The sequence below is a fragment of the Zea mays genome, chromosome 7 (assembly GCF_902167145.1).
Source record: "Zea mays cultivar B73 chromosome 7, Zm-B73-REFERENCE-NAM-5.0, whole genome shotgun sequence".
Classification (NCBI taxonomy): domain Eukaryota; kingdom Viridiplantae; phylum Streptophyta; class Magnoliopsida; order Poales; family Poaceae; genus Zea; species Zea mays.
Window position 1 is genome coordinate 82,225,709 of NC_050102.1, and position 9,723 is coordinate 82,235,431.

Below are 9,723 nucleotides of genomic sequence, written 5' to 3' on the forward strand. Positions count from 1 at the left end.
ATATGCACGCAGTGCATGGGAAAGGTTGCCAACATAAAAAGAAAGCAAAAAATAAGGAAGGGGAGCCTACTGTCATTTGGAAAAGGAGGTCTATTTTTTTAGGCTTCCATATTGGAAGGATTTAATGTTACGACATAATTTAGATGTCATGCATATCGAGAAGAATGTGTGTGACAACATTGTCAACACCATCCTAGGCATTCACCGAAAGTCCAAGGATAACTTGAAATATCGTTTGGATCTTCAGTCCCTAGGCATCCGAACTGAGCTTCATCCTGTTCCAGTGGGTGACAAGTTTTATTTACCACCAGCATCATATACTATGAGTGCGTCTGAGAAGACATTATTTTGTGAACTACTAAAAGGAGTAAAATTTCCTGATGGTTATGCATCAGATATAAGAAACAATGTGGACGTGAAGGAGAAGAAGCTTGTTGGGCTAAAGAGGCATGATAACCATGTTTTGTTACAATATTTACTTCCACTTGCCGTGAGAAGGATATTACCAGAAAAAGTTAGTGGTGCGCTGATTCGTGTGAGCAATTTTTTTAAGCAAATCTATTCGCCAGTTATTCATATAAGCGATATGCATAAGCTAGAGTCAGAAATAGCTGAGACTCTAAGCATTCTTGAGACTATATTCTTACCATCCTTTTTTGATATTATGGTACACTTAATGGTTCATCTTCCTACTCAAGTCAGAATTGCTGGCCCTGTTCAATTTCGTAATATGTACCCAGTGGAGAGGTAAATTTTAATATATTTTAGCAACAAATTAAACTTAGTTTTACTCATAGGAAGGTTTAACATATATGGCATTCTCCTTTATAGGTTTTTAATGAGATGTAAGGGCTATGTTCGCACTAGGAGTCACCCAGAGGGGTCAATTGCAGAAAGCTATCTATTTGATGAAAGTCTCACATTCTGTTCTCGCTATTTACATGGTGAAACTAGATTTAACCGGAAAAAAAGAAATGATGATGGCTTGGATGTTGATTTAATCAATACCACCCCTTTCTTCCATAACGTAGGTCGAGGATTAGTTGGTAAACATAGTGTCACATTAGACCACAAAACATGGCTTCAAGCACATAGATATGTCTTGTTCAACTATGACCATATAGAGCCTTACTTGAAGTAAGTTTTCCATTATATTTCTTATAATCAGTATCATCCATTTATTTCATGATTACTAAAGTATAATGTATGTTCAGTAAACATATAGAATATCTTCATTTGGTTGGCCATCAAAATCAAAGAACAATCAGTCGTTTACACTATAAGACATTTCACGAGTGGTTTAAGTCACACGTAAGTATCTATGAAAATGGTTTATACAACATCTAGTTCCACATTATTTCTGTAGTGCAATAACAATCTTCAATATCGTCAGGTGGAAACAACGGGTGAGGAAGTACCTGAGGAGATAACAATATTAGCTAAGGAGCCTAACATGGTTGCACATTCTTACGACAGTTATACTATAAATGGGATAAATTTCCATACACATTCTTATGATGTGGGTAGGTCAGTGCAGTGTAGTGGTGTAGCCCTAGTTGCACATGCAACAATTTTAGATGGGACAAACAACAATAACCCAATATCAATGAGCAAAACTTATTATGGTGTTATAAAAGACATTCTTGAGCTGAACTACCATCACCAAGGAAAATTAGTATTGTTCAAATGTGATTGGATTGATAACCGAGTACGAGACAAATGGGTCAAAATAGATAATTTTGGGGTGACAATGGTCAACTTCAAGCATTTATTCAATACTGGTGACAACGAATTAGATGTGCCATTTATTTTTGCATCTCAAGCAACTCAAGTTTACTATGTGCAAGATCCTATTGATGCTGATTGGTTTACTGTTTTAAAGTCAAAACAACGTGACATGTATGACATGGATGAAAGGCTAGGCAATAGTACAGAAATAAGTTCTTTCTTGCCAGATTTGGATGCAAACACACAAGTTAATGTTTCTATTGGTGGTAGTAGTTGTGTTAGGACTGATATAGATGGAATAATGATTGACGAAAACCAACCTAGCAAGTAAGATATGTTTTTTTGTATGCAAAAATGTTTCATTTTTACATTGTAATGTGTGATTGTAATCTCTTTATGTCTTGATTCAGGAGTAAAGTTCGTAAGAGGAAGAGGAATGGGTAAAGAAACAGAGGTCAATGAATATGAACTACAGAGGGCTGCCAACATAAGAGAAAATATGAAGAGGATGAGATCTCTTAATCTCCCTGTACCTAGTACTATGGTTAATGAAGCAAATGGATCACATCGAGCCAACAAGAAACACAAGGTTAATGTATTCCCCTATTTAATAAGTTCATGTTTTGAACCTGTATGTTGAATGTTTTCAACTTCTTTGAGTGCAGACAAGGAAATTAGCATATTCAACTAATGGTCCTACTTTGCGATCAAGGACTCAAAGGGATATTGTTGACGATAACCATGAGGATAGTACTTCTGAAAATAGTTATGGAGAATCTGAATATCCCATCAATGATGAAGGTAACAATCAAACAAACTTTAAATTCACTGTATAACTTTTGAAAATAGTTATCAAGAAATGTTTTCATCTTTTTTATCTCATGCAATAAGCAGAGCAACCTACTGGGCATCATAATATAAGGAAAGGAAGGGGCCCAACCTTGAAGAAGAACATATATTCAAATAGTGGTGGGCCTAAAATCTCCATTACCCTTAATGAATATGGCCAACCTGTTGGTAGGAACAACAAAGAGTTTGGTAATTTCATAGGAACTTTGGTGAGGAAAAATATCCCGGTTTCTTCTGAGGATTGGAGACTAGTTGATTCTAAAAAGAAGTTCGAGTTATGGACAAAAGTGAAGGTAATCTGATTTATTGAGTTAATTTGACTTAGCCTATTATGAGTAGATTTGGTAATCAACTACAATTTTATTGAAACAGGAATACTATGAGTTGGATGAATCTGGTATAGATTATGTTATAACATCTGCAGCAAAAAAGTGGAGAGAGTTTAAGGCTGACCTAAAGATGAAATACTTTGATGAAACATTGAGTTTTGAAGAGCTTATTGCTAAAAGGGATGAAAGGGTGAAAGAATCTGATTGGGAGTGGTTGATAACTTATTGGATGTCTCGAGAAGCTGAAGTACGTGCTAATTTGTTTTTAATTGCTTTTTTGAGATATAAACCTTCATTACATTGTTGTACGAATGAATTTGTCTTATTGTTTTGACTGATTATTATTTATGTTGTAGGTTCGTACAAACAGAGGTAAAGATAACCGTTCAAAGTTGACTATGTCACATGCAGCTGGCAACAAAAGTTATGCTCGTGTGGGGCATGAACTGGTAAAAAACTTATAATCACTAGTTTGTATAATCATTAGTTTTATTTATGAAAAATCTAGTCAATTACTTGACCAATTCATTTTTTCTTGTAGGCGGAACAACAAGGACGTCCTGCGAGAAGAGATGAAATATATGTTAGAACACACACGCGTAAGAACAAAGAAGGGGATATTGTACCTCTACCTGGAGCAGAAATATTCATTGTGAGTACTTTTATTTATGATTTCTGTAATAATTAAAATATAGGTGAACAAAAGATAATATATATGTGGTTCTCTTAAGAATAAATTTGAAGAAGTTGTTGCTGCGAAGCCAGAATTGAAGGATAGAAGTATTCAAGATGGTGATTTATATGCACATGTTTTTGTAGAGAAAGAACCAAGAGGTCGTATTCGTGGTTTAGGCTTAGGACCAACTCCACAAGATGTAGGCACCCCTGGAACTCAAATGAAAATATCAACAAAGCTTCAAATGGCGTTGCAAGCTCGCAATCATTCTGAGCAAGAGGTTAGAGCCTTAAGACATGATATGAATCAGATGAAAGATAAAATGGATCAAATTTATCAAATGCTGGTAGCATCTCAAGGGGTGCAACATATAGAAAGCCCATCACAACATGGGTCTAATTCTCGACAGGTGATATAATATTGTATATATTTAGCCTTTGTAGCATATATCGAGCAGTTCAGCGTCTATCATGTTAATTAGGCTTGTTTCCTTTATCTCACTAACACTTTTTATTTTTATTTTTCTTTAGAACTTAAGGGTGCATCATTCAGATGAGGTGGCACATGATTACAATGGTAATGACCATTCACAAAATATGGTTCAAGATGACTTGCAACTTACTAGGCGAGTTGCAAGCACTGTGGGTCGTCCAAGGAATCGTGAAGATGTTAATACTATTGAAGAGCAAAGTCGCAGGCGAGACATTGCAACAATGGTACCTCAAAGAAATCATGGATCATCTCAAAATGCAGATGATAATCCTGCAATTTTCTCATCTATCACTTCATATTTATGTTTCATTATTTAAACTTTGTAATCTTACTTCACATATTTTATTAGGTTGGTAAAGAAGTGATATTATATTCTATGATGAGATCTGAAGTTCCTGTTGCAATAGCAAATATTATCTCAACCGACCCAACCACTAAGGTGGGAGATGTTCCTCTTGGAAGGGAGTTCACACAAGTTTTTGTGACTCGCGTGCTAAAAAGGGAAAGTACTCTGCCACGACCATACTTAGGTGTAGAGAGTATGGGGGATGCTCTTTTTATGCCCGTTGCATGGCCAACAAACAAGGTAATACTACAACCTTGTATTTTATTTATGTAATTAATGGAACAAGCTTCTAATGTTCTGTATTTTTAGATGAGTCGTAACAAACAATCAACGTTGATCCAAGGTTCTACAGCAGCAGGTAAATATTTTTGTCGGGGACCATAATTAGGGGTACCCTCAAGACGCCTAATTCTCAGCTGGTAACCCCCATCAGCATAAAGCTGCAAAGGCCTGATGGGTACGATTAAGTCAGGGATCAGTCCACACGAGTGACTCGATCACGCTTCACCCGAGCCTAGCCTCGGCCAAGGGCAGCCGACCTCGAGAGACTTCCGTCTCGCCCGAGGCCCCCTTTTTATGGCGGACACATCACCGGCTCGCCCGAGGCCTTGGCTTCGCTCAGAAGCAACCTTGACTAAATCGCCACACCAACTGACCAAATTGCAGGGGCATTTAACGCAAAGGTGGCCTGACACCTTTATCCTGACACGCGCCCCCGGCAGAGCCGAAGTGACCGCCGTCACTCCACCGCTCCACTGGCCAGTCTGACAGAAGGACAGCGCCGCCTGCGCCACTCCGACTGCAGTGCCACTCGACAGAGTGAGTCTGACAGGCAGTCAGGCCTTGCCAAAGGCGCCACGGCGAACTCCGCTCCGCCCGACCCCAGGACTCGGACTCGGGCTAAGACCCGGAAGACGGCGAACTCCGCTCCGCCCGACCGCAGGGCTCGGACTCGGGCTAAGACCCGGAAGACGGCGAACTCCGCTCCGCCCGACCCCAGGGCTCGGACTCGGGCTAAGACCCGGAAGACGGCGAACTCCGCTCCGCCCGACCCCAGGGCTCGGACTCGGGCTAAGACCCGGAAGACGGCGAACTCCGCTCCGCCCGACCCCAGGGCTCGGACTCGGGCTAACACCCGGAAGACGACGAAACTCCGCTTCGCCCGACCCCAGGGCTCGGACTCCGCCCTGGCCTCGGCCGAACGACTTCCGCCTCGCCCGACCCCTTGGCTCGGGCTCGGCCACGGCAACGGAAGACAGACTCAACCTCGGCTTCGGAGGAACCCCCACGTCGCCCTGCCTAGGGCACAGACCGCCACGTCAACAGGAAGCGCCATCATCATCCTACCCCGAATCGACTCGGGTCACGGAAAACAAGACCGGCGTCCCATCCGGCCAGCTCCGCCGGAGGGGCAATTATGGCGCTCCACAAGCTCTATGACGACGGCGGCCCCCAGCTCTCTTACGGAAGCAGGACGACGTAAGCAGGGACTCGACCGCTCCAACAGCTGTCCCTCCGCCAGGCTCCGCCGCACCTCCGACAGCCACGACATCACGCCAGCAGGGTGCCCAGATCTCTCCGGCTGCCACATTGGCATGTACCTAGGGCGCTAGCTCTCCCTCCGCTAGACACGTAGCACTCTGCTACACCCCCCATTGTACACCTGGATCCTCTCCTTACGACTATAAAAGGGAGGACCAGGGCCTTCTTAGAGAAGGTTGGCCGCGCGGGACCGAGGACGGGACAGGCGCTCTCTTGGGGCCGCTCGCTTCCCTCACCCGCGTGGACGCTTGTAACCCCCCTACTGCAAGCGCACCTGACCTGGGCGCGGGACGAACACGAAGGCCGCGGGACTTCCACCTCTCTCACGCTCGACTCCGGCCACCTCGCCTCTCCCCCCTTCGCGCTCGCCCATGCGCTCGACCCATCTGGGCTGGGGCACGCAGCACACTCACTCGTCGGCTTAGGGACCCCCCTGTCTCGAAACGCCGACAGTTGGCGCGCCAGGTAGGGGCCTGCTGCGTGCTGACGAACAGCTCCCCGTCAAGCTCCAGATGGGCAGTCTCCAGCAACCTCTCCGGCCCAGGACGGTGCTTCGTTTCGGGACTCTTGAGTTCATGTCCTTCGACGGCAGCTACGACATGATACTTCTTCCACCGCCGCGCGACTACGACAATGGCGGCCGACAACCCGCCCGCCGGCGGCGGAATCGACGACGTCTTCCCCGCGTGGTGGAAGAGCAACATTCGGGCTCGCTCCGTTCTCTCCCCCGCCAACGGAGGAGGAGGCGGGGCCGTCAAGGCCAGGTGGGAGGCTGCGCTTCGTTGGCCGTCGAGCGAATCGACGCCCTGACGGAAGGCACGCCGGACGTCGACCTCGCGTTCAAGACGAAGGCAAGCGCCGTCCCCCCGCGGCACGCTGACCCCGAGCAAGAAGACGACGCCGGCGCGCTCGCGAAAAGCCTGCAGGACGTCGCCCTCGAACCAGAGATGACGGTGCAACCAGTCCCCGATGTGACTACGTCGCTCCTCGTCGACCAAAAGGTACCGACTAACTCCCATCTTGCGTCATTTCGACTCGGCCTCAACCCGCCAAACGACCTCGTTTTGGCGGGCGCTCTCATTGAGGCGAGTGCAACCCCACTGAGGTTCCGTATGCGGTCGCCTTGGGACCGACTGACGGACGTCTCGACCTACGGGCCCTCTGGGTCCGAGGAAGATGACGATCCCAGCATCGGATGGGATTTCTCCGGACTTGGCAACCCCAGTGCCGTGCGGGACTTCATGACCGCATGTGACTACTGCCTATCCGACTGTTCCGATGGAAGCCGCAGCCTTGGCGACGAGAGCTGCGGCCCAAGCCGCTAATGTTTCCACATCGAGCTAGGGGATCCCTCCGAAGGCAACCATCTTGGCATGCCGGAGGACGGTGATCTCCCTAGGCCGGTGCCTCGCGCCGACATCCCACGGGAGCTAGCTGTGGTCCCCGCTCCGGCGGGGGGTTACGACCCACAACTCGAGCAAGTCCGCGAGGCGCAGGCCAGGCTCAACGAGGGAACAGGAGCGCTTGAGCCGATCCGTCGGGACGTCGGACAGGCATGGGTGGGCCAACCCCTGGCCGGAGAAATACGTCACCTGCCCCAAGGTCTCCAGCACCGCGTCGCCAACGATGTCAGGATCAGGCTGCCGCCCGCATCCAGCGGGGTTGGTCAGAACCTGGCAACCGCAGCAATGCTCATCCGCGCGATGCCGGAGCCGTCAACCACCGAGGGTCGGCGAATCCAGGGGGAACTCAAGAATCTCCTGGAAGGCGCTGCGGCCCGGCGGGCCGAGAGCACTGCCTCCCGAAGGCAAGGATATCCCTCAGAACCTCATGCCGCGACTTCCCGATTCATGCGGGAAGCCTCGGTCTACACCGGGCGCACGCGCAACACCGCGCCTGCGGCCCCGGGCCACCTCGGCAACAAGCACCATCGACGCGACCGTCGGGCTCACCTCGACGAAAGGGTGCGCCGAGGCTACCACCCCAGGCGTGGGGGGCGCTACGACAGCGGGGAGGATCGGAGTCCCTCGCCCGAACCACCCGGTCCGCAGGCCTTCAGTCGGGCCATCCGACGGGCGCCATTCCCGACCCGGTTCCGACCCCCGACTACTATCACGAAGTACTCGGGGGAAACAAGACCAGAACTGTGGCTCGCGGACTACCGCCTTGCCTGCCAACTGGGTGGAACGGACGACGACAACCTCATCATCCGTAACCTCCCCCTGTTCCTCTCCGACACTGCTCGCGCTTGGTTGGAGCACCTGCCTCCGGGGCAGATCTCCAACTGGGACGACTTGGTCCAAGCCTTCGCTGGCAATTTCCAGGGCACATACGTGCGCCCCGGGAATTCCTGGGACCTTCGAAGCTGCCGGCAACAGCCGGGGGAGTCGCTCCGGGACTACATCCGGCGATTCTCGAAGCAGCGCACCGAGCTGCCCAACGTCACCGACTCGGATGTCATCGGCGCGTTCCTCGCCGGCACCACTTGCCGCGACCTGGTGAGCAAGCTGGGTCGCAAAACCCCCACCAGGGCGAGCGAGCTGATGGACATCGCCACCAAGTTCGCCTCTGGCCAGGGGGCGGTCGAGGCTATCTTCCGAAAGGACAAGCAGCCCCAGGGCCACCCATCGGAAGAAGCTCCCGAGGCGTCTGCTCCGCGCGGCGCCAAGAAGAAAGGCAAGAAGAAGTCGCAATCGAAACGCGACGCCGCTGATGCGGACCTTGTCGCCGCCGCCGAGTATAAGAACCCTCGGAAGCCCCCCGGAGGTGCAAACCTCTTCGACAAGATGCTCAAGGAGCCGTGCCCCTACCATCAGGGGCCCGTCAAGCACACCCTCGAGGAGTGCGTTATGCTTCGGCGTCACTTCCACAGGGCCGGGCCACCCGCCGAGGGTGGCAGGGCCCGCGACGACGACAAGAACGAAGATCACCTAGCAGGAGAGTTCCCCGAGGTCCGCGACTGCTTCATGATCTATGGAGGGCATGCGGCGAATACCTCGGCTCGGCACTGCAAGCAAGAGCGCCGGGAGGTCTGCTCGGTGAAGGTGGCGGCGCCAGTCTACCTAGACTGGTCCGACAAGCCCATCACTTTCGACCAGGCCGACCACCCCGACCATGTGCCGAGCCCGGGGAAATACCCGCTCGTCGTCGACCCCATTGTCGGCGATGTCAGGCTCACCAAGGTCCTGATGGATGGGGGCAGCTGCCTCAACATCATCTACGCCGAGACCCTCAAGCTCCTGCGCGTCGATCTGTCCTCCGTCCGAGCAGGCGCTGCGCCCTTCCACGGGATCATCCCTGGGAAGCGCGTCCAGCCCCTCGGGCGACTCGACCTCCCCGTCTGCTTCGGGACACCCTCCAACTTCCGAAGGGAGACCCTGACGTTCGAGGTGGTCGGGTTCCGAGGAACCTACCACGCCGTACTAGGGAGGCCATGCTACGCGAAGTTCATGGCCGTCCCCAACTACACCTACCTGAAGCTCAAGATGCCGGGCCCCAACGGGGTCATCACCGTCGGCCCCACGTACAAACACGCGTTCGAATGCGACGTGGAGTGCGTGGAGTACGCCGAGGCCCTCGCCGAGTCCGAGGCCCTCATCGCCGACCTGGAGAACCTCTCCAAGGAGGTGCCAGACGTGAAGCGCCATGCCGGCAACTTCGAGCCAGCGGAGACGGTCAAGGCCGTCCCTCTCGACCCCAGTGGCGACACCACCAAGCAGGTCCGGATCGGTTCCGGGCTCGACCCCAAATAGGAAGCAGTG

The 9,723-nt window shown here is 50.5% G+C and overlaps 2 long non-coding RNA genes across 2 annotated transcripts; both read left to right on the top strand.

The window, feature by feature from the left end:
- The first annotated feature begins 2,602 nt into the window (after positions 1 to 2,602).
- On the top strand, positions 2,603 to 3,000 carry LOC109940744 (uncharacterized). Its single transcript, XR_002263382.1, has 3 exons — positions 2,603 to 2,697; positions 2,779 to 2,870; positions 2,950 to 3,000. It is a non-coding gene; the product is annotated as an uncharacterized lncRNA (long non-coding RNA).
- A 1,137-nt stretch (positions 3,001 to 4,137) lies between these two features.
- LOC103633956 (uncharacterized) lies at positions 4,138 to 4,789 on the top strand. The gene is made up of 3 exons (XR_002263881.1): positions 4,138 to 4,298; positions 4,424 to 4,660; positions 4,730 to 4,789. It is a non-coding gene; the product is annotated as an uncharacterized lncRNA (long non-coding RNA).
- Positions 4,790 to 9,723: the final 4,934 nt, after the last annotated feature.